Source organism: Diceros bicornis, chromosome 24 (genome assembly GCF_020826845.1).
Source record: "Diceros bicornis minor isolate mBicDic1 chromosome 24, mDicBic1.mat.cur, whole genome shotgun sequence".
NCBI lineage: Eukaryota > Metazoa > Chordata > Mammalia > Perissodactyla > Rhinocerotidae > Diceros > Diceros bicornis.
The window spans coordinates 35,230,680-35,248,574 of NC_080763.1; positions in this window are offsets into that span (position 1 = coordinate 35,230,680).

Below are 17,895 nucleotides of genomic sequence, written 5' to 3' on the forward strand. Positions count from 1 at the left end.
TGGGTATCTTGGGGAAGAGTGTTCCAGGCAGAGGGAAGAGCTCAAGCAAAGGCCCTAAGACGGGAATGTGCTTGGTATTGTTCAAGGAGTAGCAAGCAGACCAGGGTGGCCAGAGTTGAGGGAGGGGGAGAGTAGCACAAGGTGAGGTCAGAGAGGTGTGTGTGTGAGGGTGTGTGTGTGTGTCTATGGTTGTGTGTGGGTGTGTGTATGACAGTGTGTGGAGGGAGATGCTGACAGATCTTTAGGATCTCCTAAGCCATTGTGAGGACTTTCCTTTTTTTCTGAGTGAGGTGGGGAATCATTGGAGAGTTTTGATGAGGAACATAATCTGATTTAGGTTTTAAAAGGATCTCTCTGGCTGCTGTGATGAGAAGAGACCATAAGGAATAAGAGTGAAAACAAGGACCGAGTTAGAAAACCATTGCAGAAACCATGGTGTGGGATCAGGCAACACGTGGAGGTGATGAGAAGAGGTCAGGGCAAATGGTTATAACCCTCTCCCACCTCCACCTCCACTGGCTTTTTTGTTATGTTCACTAAGTTTCTTCTTTCCCCCGCTGTTAGAGGCAGTCGTCACAAGCCCAGATTTTATATATAACGTGATAGGTTTTCCATGAGCTTTGCTTCCTGACAAGCGGAACACCCTTCAGGGAGAACGCAGGCACTCATCTGTGCTACAGCACTTCCTGGTAACGTGAGTCATTTAAAAAATGCTCTCTAATAACTTGATTTTGCAAATGGCCTCACAGTTTGATTCCAATAATCTAAACTTTTTTAAATCCTGGAGGACATGTCCCATCACATGCTGCACCAATTAAGCACTTTTGTTTTTTTTTAAAGAATTTTACTTCTATGTTCTGTAGCAAGTTGCCTCTTCTAACTGCTATATAACAGCCCAGCTTTCATGTCTGGGGGCCTCCTCTGACTTTCGAATTAAATCTCAGCTATTTCCTGGGCATATGTCGGTATCCATTCTACATAATGAGTAGGATATTGTTGCTCTGGTTTCAACCACAGGAATATTGGGAGTACTGGAGCAGGATGGGCTGGGATGGGCTGGCATCTTAGTATTATTCCAGGTGCTTTTTGTTAACATTCATTCTGAATACAGAGATTTCTGCTCGGGAGCCATTTAAAGTGTAGTTGCAACTGCTATATCCTTGGAAGAAAGCTTATCTCTTTGTTATCACTACTTCAAATTCTTCAAGTAACAATCAAATACCGTGGGATTTATTTGTTTTTGTTCTTGGTCTCATTTTGTAAGTCTCTTTAGTGTAGTAGGTGCTGAGCCAGTCAGGGTTCCTGGTTGTGAACGAGAGAAATCAAATCTGGTTATCTTGGGTGGAAAGTGAATGCAGAAGAAGGACGTGAGATGGACCACAGAAACAATGAGTGGCCTAAGAACCAGGCTCAGAGTGCAGGCCAGAGCCAGGGGAGAAAAGGGACAGTCAAGGCCGCTGCAATGGGCTGAATGTTTGTATCCCCCAAATTCCTATGTTGAAGCCCTAATCCCAATGTGATGGTATTTGGAGGTGGGGTCTTTGGGAAGTAATTAGTTCATGAGGATGGAGCTTTCATGAATCAGATTAGTGCCCTTATAAAAGAGACCCCAGAGAGTTCTCTAGCTCTCCTTCTGCCATGTGAGGACACAACCAGAAGTCAGCAGTCTGCAATCCAGAAGAGGGCTCTCATCAAAACCCAACCATTTTCTTTGATCCCAACAGCCAATCTATCACCACATCCTATTGATTCTGTAAAATGTCTCTTGACTCCCTATTTGTCATTGTTAATTATACCATCTTCATTTAGACCCTAGTGACATATTGTCTGGGACATGTAAAACTCCTAATTACAGTCATGTGCCACATAACAACATTTTGGTTAATGACAGACTTCCCATACGACGGTGGTCCCATAAGATTAGTAGTGTATAGCCTAGGTGAGTAGTAGGCTATACTATCTAGGTTTGTGAAAGTACACTCTATGATGTATGCACAACAACAAAATCAGCTAATGACACATTTCTCAAAACATATCCCTGCCATTAAGTGACAAATGACTGCAGTCTCCTTAACTGTAGTTTCTCCCTACCCCAATTCATCTTACACAGTGTTTGCCAAACACATATAATGACCTGGCTTTTTAAAACTGCCTGTAGCAGATCCAATACAAGGTCTTCAGCCTGATATTAAGTATCCTCTCCTTCTATCGTCTTTATTTCTGCAGGTTAGTCTATATACATCATGCTCCCATCTCAGTATATTTCTTTTTGCCTTTGGTTAGAACCTTTCTATAGCTCCTCACTCCCCACAGGAATAAGTTCCCGCACTTTAGCATGGCACACAAGGCTTTCCTGACCTATGCCTGCCTACATTTGGCCTCTTCCACAAAGTGTCAAGCTATTTTATTCCTCAGTGCTGATTACATATGCTCTTCTATTCTCTCAGACTAGAATGCCTGTCCCTATTTTTCTTTTTTACAAACTCATATTTATCCTTTAAGACTTAATTCATTCATTTAGTTCATAACTATCGAGCGCCTGATATATGTCACACACTGTCCTGGATGCAGTGAGCTTGTCAGACAAAATTCCTGCTCATGGATCTTATGTTCCAGCAGGAGAACACCAACAATTAATTGGAAACAAATAAATGAGGTAACTGCCAATAGTGGTAAGTACTCTTAAAGAAATAAAACAAGATGTGCTAGAGAGCAGAGGGAATAGGGTGGCCATTTACCCTGGTGTTCAGAGAAGGATCTCTTTGGAGAAAGTGCCATTTGATCTGAGACCCAAATGAGAGAAGGAACTAGACATGCAAAGATCAGGGGAGAAGATCATTCCAGGTAGAGCGAACAGCAAGTGCTAAGGCCCTGAGGCAGGAAAGTTGGTGCATTAGAAGAACAGACAGAAGCCCAGATTGGCTGAAGTATAGTGAATGAAGGGGAGAATAATATAGATGAGGTCAGAGAATTGATAAGGGCTAGATCGTACAATTTCTGATCATCTATGGAAAGGAGATTGGATTTTACTTCCTCTATTGAGCCTTCTCTGACCTGCTTTCACTAATTCTTTAAGCACAATTATTTGATCCTGAGTGACTCTACTACTGAGTACACCTAGCTGGCCACCTGGCATTCTCATCTCAACTTTCTTTGTGGATTTCTGGTCATTATTTCACGTATTCTTAGAAAATGAAACAAACTCGTTTTCTTAGTTTAAAAATGGCAACAGATTACGGCCCCGTGGCTTAACGGTTAAGTGCGTGCGCTCGGCTGCCGGCGGCCCGGGTTTGGATCCCGGGTGTGAGCCGGCGCGCCGCTCCTCCCGCCGTGCTGGGGCCGCGTCCCACGAGCAGCGGCTGGAGGGATGTGCAGCCGTGGCAGGCAACTATCTGCTGGGGCTTTGGGGGAAAAATAAATAAATAAAATCTTAAAAAAAAAAAAATGGCAACAGATTAAAGAAAGAATATAAATGAAAATTGAAAAGACAATGAGGATATGCCCAGGAAACGTGATTCGCAGTGAACACATTATCCATATTTGCAAATTTGGGAACTCCAAATGTCTCCCGATATTGTCCTCTTGAATGTCAAAGGTCTACTCGACGGTGACTCATCATCCTTAGTCATCATCCAGTTGCCTATTTTTTAAACTAAGTTATTAGCTCCTTCAAAGGTAGGTTCTGTGTATGAAACTGCTTTTTCTGCACACGTAAACTTCCATAAAGCGCCAAACACATTTCTGGTTTCATGAAATGGTAGGTGCTTATTAAGTCTGTAATTAATTCACTTTGAAGACCTTTGCTTACACTGACAGAGGGATTGTGTAAAGATGGTGTGTGGTAGACAGTTATCAGGGTTTATGACCATCCACCGTTTTGGGAGGAATATCCCAAGATATCAGTCCCACTTTCCACCGACCAAGGTAGATGCCAGCTTTCCTTTCCAGCCTCCCTTGCAGCTAGGGTGCAGACCTATGATCTTGACCTCGCCAATCAGAATCACCCGCGTGACACTTTAATTTGGAAGAAAGTATATGAGAAATCAGCTGTTTCCCAGAATCCAATTTTCAGATGACAGCGCAGTGAGGCACCCAGCTATCGATAACAGAGGATGGAGAGGTCTCGTATCCAGAACCTGGGGTCAGCATGGGAGCCACGGGGTCTGTATCCAGTGAGAGTGACGATGTCTTTGCTGGAGGTGCCCTGCAGCATGGCTCGCATGTTCGTGGACTCTCAGCCTGACTCCAGCCCTCCAGGAGTTTCTGTAAGTGACCTCATATCCTTTAATACATTCCTTTTTGGTGTAAACTGCTAGAATGCCTTCTATTTTTCTCAGCTAAGAACTCTGACTGGTGCAGGCAGGGTAGAGGAAACAGGGACACTTTCAGTTAAGTGTTAAGGTTGAAAATGAATCAGGAATTGAAAACAAAACCTCTGCAAGGTATAATTTAAGCCAGTAGGGGCATGATAGCTGATTTATAAGAATCCAATTTGTTCACAATCTCTTGGAGAGCAAAACTATTGAAATAACATTGCTTCAAAACAGAAGGCAGGTATTTGGCAACTAGAAACTTGTAAAGACATTGTGACTGTAAAATACCCCAGTGGGACACTGCGTAGGCATTTAGAATAAGGTTACTCTCTCACTTACACTTATCCTGGCATGCTCTGTAGTAGTATTATATCCTTTTCCATTATGAGCTGTTTTCCATTCACCCTCAGACGCCCCATCATGTATAATGCCACGGGAGTGTTTCTACATTGAATTCCCGGCAACTGAAGGGGAGGTTTTGAACTACTTGGCAGAGCTGGTATTCTGGTATTGTAAACAGTTCAGGTTTTTTTCCCCTGGACTGTTTTCATACCCTGTTCTTCATTTTTAATGTAACCAGGGTACTAGGTATGATCTAGTTCTGCCAGTGGGTTCCAGGGATAAAAGCTAGCATCAACCCTGGACTAAACTCGGAGCTAGAATTAAGTAAGATTCTATCAATAACTCTATAAAGGAGGTGTTATTTCTCCTACTTTATAGATGATGAAACTGAGACTCAGGAAACTGGTGTTACTTGCCCAAGTACTCAGGTTATGAAATCGATGTGGTAGATCACTGTCTTCGTCTGTTTGGGCTACTAGAACAAATGAGAATAGACTGGGTGGCTTAAACAACAGAAATTTATTTCTTGCAGTTCAGGAGGCTGGAAATCTGAGATCAGGGTGGGAGCACAGGTGGGCTGCAGACTGCCAACTTCTCACTGTGTCCTCACATGGTAGAAAGAGAGCGAACGAGAGAGCGCTCTGCAATCTCTCCTATAAGGGCGCTAATCCCGTTCACAAGAGCTCCATCCACAGGATCTAATCACCTCCCAAAGGTCCCACCTCCAAATACCATCACATTGGGGGTTTGGATTTCAACATATGAGTTTCAGGGGAACACATACATTCAGTCCATAATAATTGCTGAGAGCATTTAAAAAATAAATAGAATAAATAGAAAAAAAATCAGAGTACATTGTGCTTCTTAGGCGTTTTATTTCACGAAACTGTAGTTTTAGTTTCTTACATACACGCAGATGTAAGTACTGGGGAGTGATGTAAAATATGTTTCTTATTGTGAGTTGCAGTAAAAACTGTTTGAAAGCTAAGGATTTTAGTCCAATTGCTTCATGTTACAGGCGGGGGAACAGGCATAGAAAGATTAAGTCAATGGGCCAAAATTACTCAGCTGTTTAGACAAAAAGACAGGCCCAGTAATGAGGCTTCTGCTAGTCTCTCTGCTTTTCTATCTCCATAAAAAATGGTCACAATGATCCCTGTCTTGTCAACCTTACAGAATTGTTATAGAATTAAATAAAATAATTCAAAAGATTTTTTTTAAACCATAAACCATTAAACAAATGGAAGATACATATTTTTATCAGTCAGTGATATCAGTCAGAAGACAGAAACTGCTCTAAGTCTTTAGGCGGACAGGAATTTAACAAAGGAATTAGGTCACAAAATTACTGGAAGGGCTAGGAGAGCAGAAAGCAGGGAGGGGAGGGGTGATGTTACCCAGAGTCCAGAAAATGCAGGAACCTACTGCTGCCCCAGCGGGGGCCCATGGTACTTGCATTCACTGCTGGTTAACCACCGACAGGGGCAGAAGAAGGGCTTCCACTTTCTTCCCCACTCCTAACCTTGGTGAGCGCTTCTTGTCAGCAGAACCTAAAGGAATTTTTCTGCTTTACTGGGGAGAGTGTACAAAGTTGGAAACATGGTTAGGGACAACAGACAAGGTCCAGCACAAGGTTTAAGCCAAGTTTTCTTTTTTTTAGTGAGGAAGATTGGCCCTGAGCTAACATCTGTGCCAATCTTCCTCTATTTTGTGAGTGGGATGCCGCCACAGCATGGCTTCTTGAGTGGTGTAGGTAGGTCCTCACCTAGGATCCAAACCTGTGAACCCTGGGCTGCCAAAGCGGAGCTTGCGAACTTAACAACTACATGACTGGGCCAGCTCCAAGTTTTCTTGGTCTGTACTGGAGCCCTATTAACAAAAACAGTGTTTTTCTGGCTCTTGCCCTTCCACAGTTACAGGGTCTTCTGTTCTTTCTAAGATACCATCCTGTTATTCCTATGGGTCCTCTGGAGTGTCTCTGAGTGCTGGTAAACACACCACTCTTCGGTACCGTGTGTCAACTGATGGGGTCGTCTCTGGGGCCCTGTTTGGTGATATCTGCTGCCCAGAGAGTTTTTTATTTTTTTATTTTTTGGTGAGTAAGATTGGCCCTGAGCTAACCTCTATTGCCAATCTTCCTCTTTTTGCTTGAAGAAGATTGTTGCTGAGCTAACATCTGTGCCAATCTTCCTTTATTTTGTATGTGGGATGCCACCACAGCACGGCTTGATGAGCAGTGTGTAGGTCTGTCCCTGGGATCTAAACTGGCGAACCCCAGGCCTCTGAAGTGGAGTGTGCATGAACTTAACCACTATGCCACCAGGCTGGCCCCTGCCCAGGAAGTTTTGAGGCTGGTGCTCCCGTAGCTGTCCTGTTGGCTCTGCTACTAAAGGATCTGGCACCCGCTAAAACTCCAAGCTCTGCCATACGTGGTTGTGCCTGCCATCCAGGGTGCTGCTGCCATCATCCACAGGAGCTGTCGGTTCCACCATGACGTGCCTGCTGAAGATGACAGCCTCAGCTATTAAGGCTGTCTGAGCCACGGCTCTGCCCTCTTGGGGCACGGTCATTGCCACCTGCTGAGTTTGTGTGCTATCCTGGTGCCAGGTCACCACCCAGCACTGCCACTGTTTTTGGTTCCATCACCATACTCTATGGATGTCATTGAAGTTGCCTTGTATCCATACCACACTCCACTGCTTTGTTCTAGAGACAGCTGTGTTCATGGCTCCAAACTTATTGCCACATGTGACCCTGCTCCCACATGTCAAAGTTTTTGTTTGAAAAAAGTGCTCTTTTCGTATTCTTTGTTTTTCAAGTTCACTACTCATCTTTCCCTAAGAACAGGACCATGGAAGCCCGGGCCCAGAAGAGTATACGTATTCATTCACTCATTCCTTTGGTCAACAAGTATTTATTGATGCTGGGTATTATTGCCAGGCTCATTCTAGGCTCTGGAGGTAAAGCAGAGAACAAAACAGACAAAATTTTGGCCCTTGTTGAGCTTATAGTGAGGTTGGAGGTTGACAATAAAGGCAGACCACAAACAAACAACTTCATAATATATCAGGGGGTGATGAATGTCATATCAGAATAGGGAAGATAGAGTGATCTGTGAGTGCATATGTGCGTGTGTGTGATCTCTTAGCAGTGGTTAGGGAAGACCACCATGATAAGGTGACATTTGAGCACTGCTTTTGCTACGGACTGAATGTTTGTGCCCTGCCCACCCCAATCATATGTTGGAGTCCTAATCCCCAATGGGATGGTATTTGGAGGTGGGACCTTTGGGAGGAGATTAGGTCATGAGAATGGAGCCCTCCTCAGTGGGATTAGTGCCCTTATAAGAAGAAACACCAGAGAGATGATCTTTCTTTCAGCCATATGAGGATATAGCAAGAAGGCAGCTGTCTGCAGACCAGGAAGAGGGCTCTCACTGGACACCAAATCTGCTGGTATCTTGATCTTGGACTTCCCAGCCTCCAGAACTGTGAGAAATAATTGTTTGTTCTTTAAGCCACCCAGTCTATGGTATTTTTGTTATAGCAGTCCAAGCTGCCTAAGTCAGCTTTCTAACTATTGGCTGTTGCCATCTATGCTGTTTCTGTCCACATCTAATCATTTCAGTGACCCTCTGGCAGCCAATCCTCAGGGATGCCCTGGGCACAATATCTGTTGGTCAAATAGAATATTAGACAACCACAATAACCACAATCACAACTCTAACAGTTCATATATTTTGGGCATGTCTTATATGCCAGACACTGTTCTAATTGCTTTGCATATATGTTCTAATTTAATCCTTATCCCAGTTCTATGAGGAAAGCACTATTATTCCATTTCGTGATAGGAAAATGGAAACAGAGAGAGATGGAGTTCCTCCCTGAAGGTCACACGCAGCTAGTATATACCAGACAGCCTGGTTCCAGGGCCTATGATTTTAACGGTTATCCCATATGACATGAAGGTAGAGACAGAATGAGCTGTGGGAATATCCAGATGAAGGAGGTTCAGATAAAGAGAACAGCAAAGACCCTGGGAGGTAAAGCTTGGCATGTTGGAGAAACAATTGGAAGGCCAGTGTGGCTGGAGTGGAGTGAGGGAGATGTTATGGGCTGAGTTGTGAGCCCCCCAAATTCATGTTGAAGTCATAACCCCCATTATTGTATTTGGAGATAAGGTCTTTAAAGAGGTAGTTAAGTTAAAATAAGATCTTTAGGGTGGGCCCTAATTCAATATGATTTATGTCCTTGTAAGAAGAGGAAATCTGGACACAGACATGCGCACACACGGAGAGACAACCATGTGAGGACACAGGGAGAAGGCGCCAACTGCAAGCCAAGAGGAGAGGCCTCAGAAGAAACCAAACCTGCTGACACCTTGATCTTGGACTTGCAGTCTCCAGAAATGTGAGAAGATAAATTTCTGTTGTTGAAGCTGCACCACCTGTGGTACTTTGTTATGGCAGCCCGAACTGACTAAGGGAGGTGGGGAAGAGGGGAATGAGGTGAGGATGGAGAGGCCCCAGGGGCCAGATGTGGCAGGGCCTTGAAGGCCATGGTGAAGACTTTAGAGTCTATCTGAGTGAGGTAGAAAGTGGTCCGAGGGTTCTGAGAAGAGGAATGACACAATCTAACCTGATTTTTAAAGTCTCGTTCTGGCTGTCAGGGGTCAAGGCAGGAATTATAGGGTGGAGTGCAATGATCCAGGTGAGAGGTGATGGTGGCTTGGGTCAGGGTGGTAGCAGTGGAGTCAGGGAGGAATGAGCAGATTCTAGAAATATTTTGGAAGTGGAGCTGCCAGGGATTTGCTGATGAACTGGATATAGAGTGTGAGAGAAAGAAAGGAGGTATAGATGCCCCCGTGGCTTTTTGGTCTGAGCAATTGAGAAATTTGATGGAGGGGAGAAATCAAGACTTAAAATTAAGCTTAAATTCCTATTAGTCATCCAAATGGAGATGTTGAGGAGGCAGTTGGATATAAGAGTTGGGGTTCAGGCTCGAACATTTGGGAGTCATCAGTGGATAGATGGTATTTAAAGCCATTAGCTTGGATGAGATTATCTAGGAAACACAGGTAGATAGAGAAGGAAAGATGTCTAATGACTGTACCCTACAAACTTTGGAGATTGGGAAAACCATGAGGATGCAGCGAAAGAGGCTGAGGAGCAGCCAGGGAGTGAGAAGGAAACCAAGCAGGTGAGTATTGGAGCCTAGCGAAGTGTGTTTAAAGAAGGAAGACGTTCAACGGTGTAAAATGAGTCCTCTGATGGACTAAGAGAAAAGCTTAAATTTGACCATTGGATTTAGAACTCTTTGACTGGAGTGGTAGTGATGAAATTCTGACTTGAGTGGTTTCGAGAAAGACAGAAGGAGAGGAAGTAGAGCCAGTGAGAGTAAATAACTTTTTCAAGGTATTTTTTCTGTAAAAGAAAGAAAATGGGCAGTATCTGGATTGGAGATATGAGGTCGAGGGAGGTTTTTATTTCTAGTTTTTGTTTTTCCTTGTTTGTATTTCTTCATCTTTGTACACTGATGGGAATGATCCAGTAGAGGGGAAACTTGGTGATGCAGGAAAGAGGGGCCATTTCAGGAGGTAAGGGGGAAATGTTCCAGTGAAGAGTTTGGCTTTAGAAGTGTAGACAGCTCCATCCATAGTCTACATATGTAAGTATGTATGTAATAGGAAGGAAGACAGAGCAAAGGGCCCAGGCACTGCTACCTGGGAGCAGTGGGAGCATGTCAGTAGGAGCATGTGACTTTCTCTTCTAATGGCTCTTATTGTTTTGGGTAAATAAACAGTGTCATCAGCTGAAAGTGAGGAGAAGAGGGGAGATACTGAGATTTGAGGAAAGAGGAGAAAGTGTAAAGTGATTATTCAGGTGAATGCAAGATAGGATTGCCAACCAATAGTAAGATCCCTCTTGGGGATTGATGAGGCATTGAATGCCAGAATAGATAGCATGGCAATGGGCTTTTCTCCAGCCACATTCAGTTGTTTGAGTGCAGGTGCAGAATAGGTAGAGGGTTGGGGTTTTGCAAGTAGAGTACATTGGAGAAAGAGAGAATGGCAGAGGCAAGGGAGTGACGATGCTGCTGCACTGTTGGGTCTAAGCCTAGAAAGGGTGAAGTGAGAATCTGAGGGTGGTGAGGGACAGTGGGAGAGAGGTAGGACCAATAGGTTGGGGGTGCCAGTGAGGTCCAAGTCAGGGAATAACAGCCTTTAAGTCATCCTCCCTCTGTCAATGGGCTCAGCTTATTGGACCAGGCTTATGATCCAGGCTATTTTGTTCCCGTGGAATGAGTTATTTTTTGAGAGACTGGGACCCCTCATGCCAACAGAGTCCTGACACTCCCACCCCGCTAGACATGGGGTGCATCTGGGATCCCTGCTCCATATTTTGAAACTCAGTACATTCAACTTGGAATTTCTGGTTGACGTACTATGTCTGGATCTACCTTTAAGCGGGCCATCTTATAAAGACATATTCCCCCTGTAGCCCTAAATAGCTCCTTACAAGTAAGGTGATTCACCTGAGTTGGCTGTCTTACTTAAGCTATTAAAAACCAAACTGCAGTGTGAAGAAAGTACAGGCTCAATTTAGGTGCCAACTCATTGAAAATTTGGCCCTTATAGACTATAATTAGGAGAGAAAGGGCCCACAGTTGCTCCAAATGGAATAAAGGAGGAGGAGAGTGAGTCGAGGGTCTAGGGGACGGGGAAGTGTCATCCATGGATACTACCCCTCTCACAGGTGCTTCTTTTCCTTCTCTCCCTGTCATCTCAGCCAGTGGCATCCCCTACTCCTCATGAGCTGTCTCCATCTTTGTGGCCTCTCCATTGAAGCCTTAGGGTGCAGGGGGGTTAGGGCAGAACGTAACATTCGGTGCTGGTGTGAGTAGGTGAGCCTGGGACCCTGTTGAAACCATAGGATAAATCACAGTGGGAGCCTCTCCTACTCTCTCTCCCAAGACTTTGATCCAAAGCAAAAGAGGCTTCAGTGATCATCAAGGTCAGCCTTCAGAAGAAACAGAAAAGGGAAGTGATGGAGGTAGGAGTCTCTCATGAGGCACTGCCCACTGCAGTCCTGTAGAGCTGACTCTACCCACAGTCCCTGACACAGGAAAGAGAAGGTAGAGCTAAAGAGGAGCTTGCCTAGACGCTGCCTCACCCAGAGCTTCTTTCAAGTTCCCAAAATGACTTTTACATCGTTGTGTTTAGTTCTCCACCCCCATGCCCAGCTCTGAGCAGAGGTAACTGTCAACTAGTTCCTGGTGTTGTGTACTTCCAGAGTGTTCTCGTGGTGGTTATGGCCCACTGAGGATGGTTGTGAGATATGGACGGTAAGCTCAGTTTTCCCTTATCATCTCTGTACATCTTCAGTTTTTTTTTTTTGAGGAAGATTGGCCCTGTGCTAACATCTGTTGCCAAGCTTCCTCTTTTTCTTTTTTTTTCTCCCCAAAGCCCCAGTACATAGTTGTGTATCATAGTTGTAGAGCTGTAGCTCTTCTATGTGGGACGCCGTCTCAGCATGGTTTGATGAGCGGTATGTCCATGCCCACGATCCAAACCAGAGAACCCTGGGCCGCCGAAACGGAACGCGCAAACTTAACTGCTATGCCAGCGGGCAGGCCCCCTGCACATCTTTGGTTTTCAATTTAATAGACATAGAGGAAAATGAATTCAGCTGGTTTGATCACCAGGCAGAAGGGAGTAAACCTATAGGCAAATGAGTGTCAGGTGCATCCTATCAAAAGGGATGTGTGTCGGGGGGTGTTGGTTCATGTCTCATTTTCCCCCTGATGTCTCTCCTGGCACTGGAGACTACTCTGTCTGAAGCAATGGAATGGTGTCTTTGAATTTCCAGAGTGGCTGCTTTTCCTGTGTCTTGCCAGGGAGGGTTCCCTTCAGAGAAGTGAGGGAGGTTTCCCAGGTCAGTCCCCACAGTAGAAAACAAAGAAGAAGAAGCATCTGGGGCCACAAAATAAAAGAGTTCTCCAAGAAAGTTCTAGATTACATTGGGTACCATGTCATCTCCCCACAATTTCTACACCCAGTACTGGGCTAGTAAATGTTTAACAATTGGCTCTTGGGTTGTGGTGGGGAAGCCCTGATTTAGAGCGTGTGCCAATTGCAGTGGTGTAAATACTCCCACCATGGCCAATTTCAAGCTTTCAAGCTTTCCAATGTGAGATCACTGAATGCAAAGTTGGCTCCTGTGAGTCATTGTGCACCAGATCCCGCACACCATCAATGTTTTATTGTCAACAATGCGAGGGCAGGCGGATTTCGTCTCTCACTCTAAATAAAGCTGTGGTAGAACCTGGAGAAGTTAAAGGTATAGGGATGCAAGCCTTGAGTTTGGCAGACATACATTTCTCTGCATAAAAAAGCAGAAATAGTGGGGGAGATCTCTGTAGTGGGGACCAGGAAGAGAGAGACTTAGGAAGAGTATCGTATGCGGTGTTTGGGGGGAGTGGTTAAGAGTGCGAAGCAGATAAAATCCTATTTGCCATTTATTACTTGAATAATTAGAAAAAGAAAAAGAATACTGAAAAGTGCTCTGTGCTATGCAATATAAACTTCCCTTTACCATCCTTTAAGAAATCTTCAGGTTAATTCTTCACTTATGGTTATTTGAATGGCTGGGGATATAATGAAGTGTTGAGTTCTGCTGTGAGGCTGTCATAGGATAAAGCTAGAGTCTACTTCTGGAAGAGCAGCCATGTCCAAGTCCATCTAATAATAATCTCTTATTTTTTAAAATCAATAATCACCAGAAGGTAAACTCCATGAGAGCAAGAATTTTGTCTGTTTTGCTCATTTCTATATCACTAGTGCCTAGAAAATTGTCTGGCATAGGGAACGTGCTCAGGAGACAGCTTGAATGTTGTCGAATGACTCTCTAACATCTCCATACTGCTCTAACACAGCACAGTCCATAGAACTTTCTGCAACAATGGAAATGTTCTCTATTTGTGCTGTTCAATATGGTAGCCACTAGCCATAGGTGACTATTGAATGCTTGAAACATGGCTACTGCAATTAACAAACTGGATTTTAAATTTTATTTAATTCTAATTAATTTAAATATAAATGGCCACATGTGGCCAGTGGCTACCATAATGGATAGCACAGAAAACAGCTTGCAACTCAAACAATGGTCTATGGACCAGCAGCATTGGCATCACTTGGGAGCTTGTTAGAAATGCGGGATCTCAGGCTCCACCCCTGACCTACAGAATCAGAATCTGTATTCCATCCCTATGTATTTGTATACACCTCAAAGTCTGATAAGCTCTGCTCTAACAAACATTAGCACTTTCACCTACTTTACTTCACTTGATCCTCATAAAAAATCCACATTGTGGCTAGCACTCTTCTCAATTTATGGATGAGGTAATTAAGCCTCTGAAAGGTTATGTGATTTGCTCAAAACCACAAAATGCAATGGAGAGACTGGGTCTCCACCAGCATTTCTTCTGTTATGTTCTCTCTCTGCACTGTTGGGATGGAAGGCAGCAGGCTAGTTCCAGACAATTTCAGTACCACCATTTCTTCCAGTACTGTTTTTAAATGGAATAAGATGACAGCACTTTACTGCTGGAAACATGAGCTAGAGATGTAAGCGATAGTGGAGATGAGTTGGAGAATGGGATAGAATTTTAGGGGCCAGTAGGGAATGAGCTATTAGCTTCCAGTCTCTTTCTCAAGTGCAGTTGAGTGAGGAGGAATTAAGACATGGCCAGACATAACGTCAAGCTTGCTTTTAACCAGAAAAAATGGTCCTTTTGTTGCTAAGGATCTATTTATACACATAAAACAAGCTACAGCTGTCTGTTCTTCTTTTGTTTGTTATTTCGTCATGTTAAAGGGTTGGAGAGATTTTTAACAATTTGGAGATTAAATATTGATTGGCTTGGTTAAAAATTTCCTTTGGGAAGTCTCAGGGACGGGGGGGAGCACCCTCTAGAACAGCTGAAGGTGAGGTAAAATGACAGAGAAATGAGTAGTGGTTTCAAATATGAACCCAAATCAAAAGAAGGTCACAAGAACTGAGATTGTAAATTATAAGACTTGTTTTGCTGTCTAGCAGGCTCTCATGGAGGCATCCAGGCAACCCTCTGTAGGAAGCTCCAGGTTTATATTGAATAAATATATTAATGTATTTAAGGATAGTAGATGAGTCTCCCAAGCAAAGTTAAGATGGCTACAATAAGTATGTGCTAGTCAGTCACTGAGTTTTCGCTGTGGTCACTTTCTTCTTCAGAGAAACTCATTCCCTGAGCAGCCTGCACTATTTCATTGGCCCTATCTTTGTAGAATTCATACTCTCAAGTGAAGGGCCTTGTTACAAAAAATTGCAGCTAAAGCTAGGTGTATGTACCCCTGATTGCAAACCAGAAGAGAGAAAGAAAAAGCAAAGGAACAAATAAGTATACAAATGAACAGGAAAAAAGTAAAATAATAATAAGATTCTGAGTTATCAATGAAGCCTTGAAATGACAAGCATCTCCTTCTCCTGGCCCACTCACTCCATGACCTGCTCCTCCTCTGTTCTTTGGCGTGGAGAATGGCTTCTTCTTCACCCAGATGCCTGAGCAGGGAGCTCTGCAGTCACTATGGATTCATCTCTGTAGGCGTTCTTGACTCCTCTCTCTCTCACCCTTCCCATTGAATTGATCATCGTGTCTGGTCAACTCTAGCTTTTAAATAACTCCATTATATCATTTCTATTCTTAAGGTCATAGTTCAGGTCTTTATGATTTTACCTGGAGTTCTCCCTCCCAACTCCATCTTTACTCTCATCCCTTATCAATCCATCGTTTCTGCAAAAATAGAAAGCTAAGTATCAAGGATAGTAAGCAATCATCTATATTTCCATCATCCAGAATTGCCATATTTGCATCAAGTCTTTTATAAAATTAATATTACAGTTCTACATAACATCCCCCTTATTCACTAACTCCTCTTCTCATTCCCCTTCCTCCTCCTCCAGAGGCAATCACTATCATAAGTTTGGTGTGTGTGGTAGATTGTACTATTTTTTCACAATAGTTTGTTGCCTCCTCATCCTGTTGTTCTCCCTGAAGGCAGAACATAAACCCACCACAGTCCAACAGAACCTGGCAGAGTTGAGCAGAGCCATGGCCAACCTGCCGCCCTCATGCTATACGGGTAAAAATAAATATTTGTTATTGTAACCCACTAAGATGCTGGGGTTATCTGTTACACAGCAAAAGCTGACTAACTCAAAATATTTATATAGGTAAAGGTTTACAAAATGAGCACAAATGTATCTATTGCATTCATTTTGTATATCTTGATATACATATATATGTATCCACAAACAATGTATAGCTCTGTTTGGTATGTTTACACAAATGGTTACATTTTGTACATATTTTTTTACATCTTGATTTTTACATTCAAGATTTGTTTTGGATATCTCTCCATGTGGATATATATGGATCTAGATCATTCTCTTTAACAACTGTCAAAAAAATCTTTCTAAATCACAGATTTCGTCCTGTCACTTCTCTGCCCTGAAGGGATCACAGCTGAAGGCAGTCACCAACAGCACTATCAGCAGCTGGGCAACACGCCCTCCCTGAAAAGGGCCTCACAGCCTCCACCACAGTCCACCCTCCATGCAGTTGGGTCCACACTTCATATGCATTCTGGAAGCAGCTCCTTCTGCCAGCAGGCCTCTGCCAGCAGGGGGAACCTAGCAGATGAAGATCTAGAATAAGACTAGCTAGAGCCCCTGTTGCTGCAGCTGGTGTTAGAACCACAACTGATATTCATCATCTCTCTCCTCTCCCATCTGTTCTAGTTTCCTCTCACCTGCAGCCAACACTTCTGCTGCTCCCAATGGCTTAGACCTGGTGGTGTGACCCAGACTTGAATCCCTGAGGGGTTTGTGCCCTTGGTCACCATGTCCTTCTCAGCTTGGGCTTGCAGTACTCATGCACTTACTGTCAAAATGGTGCACGTACCAAGAGGTGCTCAAGTGGATCACCTGGGTGCCAAGCATATTCCTTCTTGCCCCCATTGCACGGCAGCAACCCAAGTAGATTTTGCACAGAAAAAAGCAAGTGAAACCCAGGAAGCTAATACTAAACCATTTCCTGACTCCACCTTCAGATAATCAGTGCATTAATTTGATTTCCTTTCCATTGTTCAAACTAGGCTTATTTAAAATTTTTTACTATAATTGTGTGCGTATGCGTATAAAGGTATATGAGTGTGTATGTATATATTCATCAAAGGCTATAGAGAAATATAAAGGATAGCATAAAAATCTTTAGAATACCACCATCCACAGGGAAACACTCTTATCCTTTTGATATCTTTCTTTGCAGTCTCTTTCTCTATATATTGCTTTGATTTTTCTGAAATGAAAAACTATACAGATGTATATATAAATTAGTATTCTGCCTCTTTTTTTCCTAAATGTGACAGTATATTGGGACTACTTCTCAACCTCTCTATCTTTACACTGTATTCAAAGAAGGGCAAAGGAATCAGTCTGATTGTGATTATTTCTAGATAATTTTCATCAAAATAATTTCGGTGATAAGAACTGGTTGGCTTTGAAGAATTTAATTAAGCAATTTCTCCTTAGAAGGCAAAAAGCAACATACATAATATAGAGTATATGTAGAAATGACTACCATAATAATAAGTATATTATCTTATTTAACTCAACAGTCATATTATGAATTCAGTGTATATTATTACTGTTACTACAGATGAGGACACTGAGGCTCAGAGAGATTAAATTACCTGCGAGGGTCACAGAACTAGAACCTAGAACTGAAATTCTAATCTAGATTTCCTGCCCTCAAATCCCACACTCGCAGGGCCGGCCCCGTAGCTTAGCGGTTAAGTGTGCGCGCTCCGCTACTGGCGGCCCAGGTTCAGATCCCGGTCGCGCACTGATGCACCGCTTGTCAGGCCATGCTGAGGCCGCGTCCCACATACAGCAACTAGAAGGATGTGCAACTATGACGTAGAACTATCTACTGGGACTTTGGGGGGAAAAAAAATGGAGGAGGATTGGCAATAGATGTTAGCTCAGAGCCGGTCTTCCTCAGCAAAAAGAGGAGGATTAGCACGGATGTTAGCTCAGGGCTGATCTTCCTCACACACACACAAAAGAATTCCACACTCATAACTACTAAAAGTGGTGAAGACAGGTTTGCTGGGGTGATGAAAGCCCAGAAGACACAGCTAT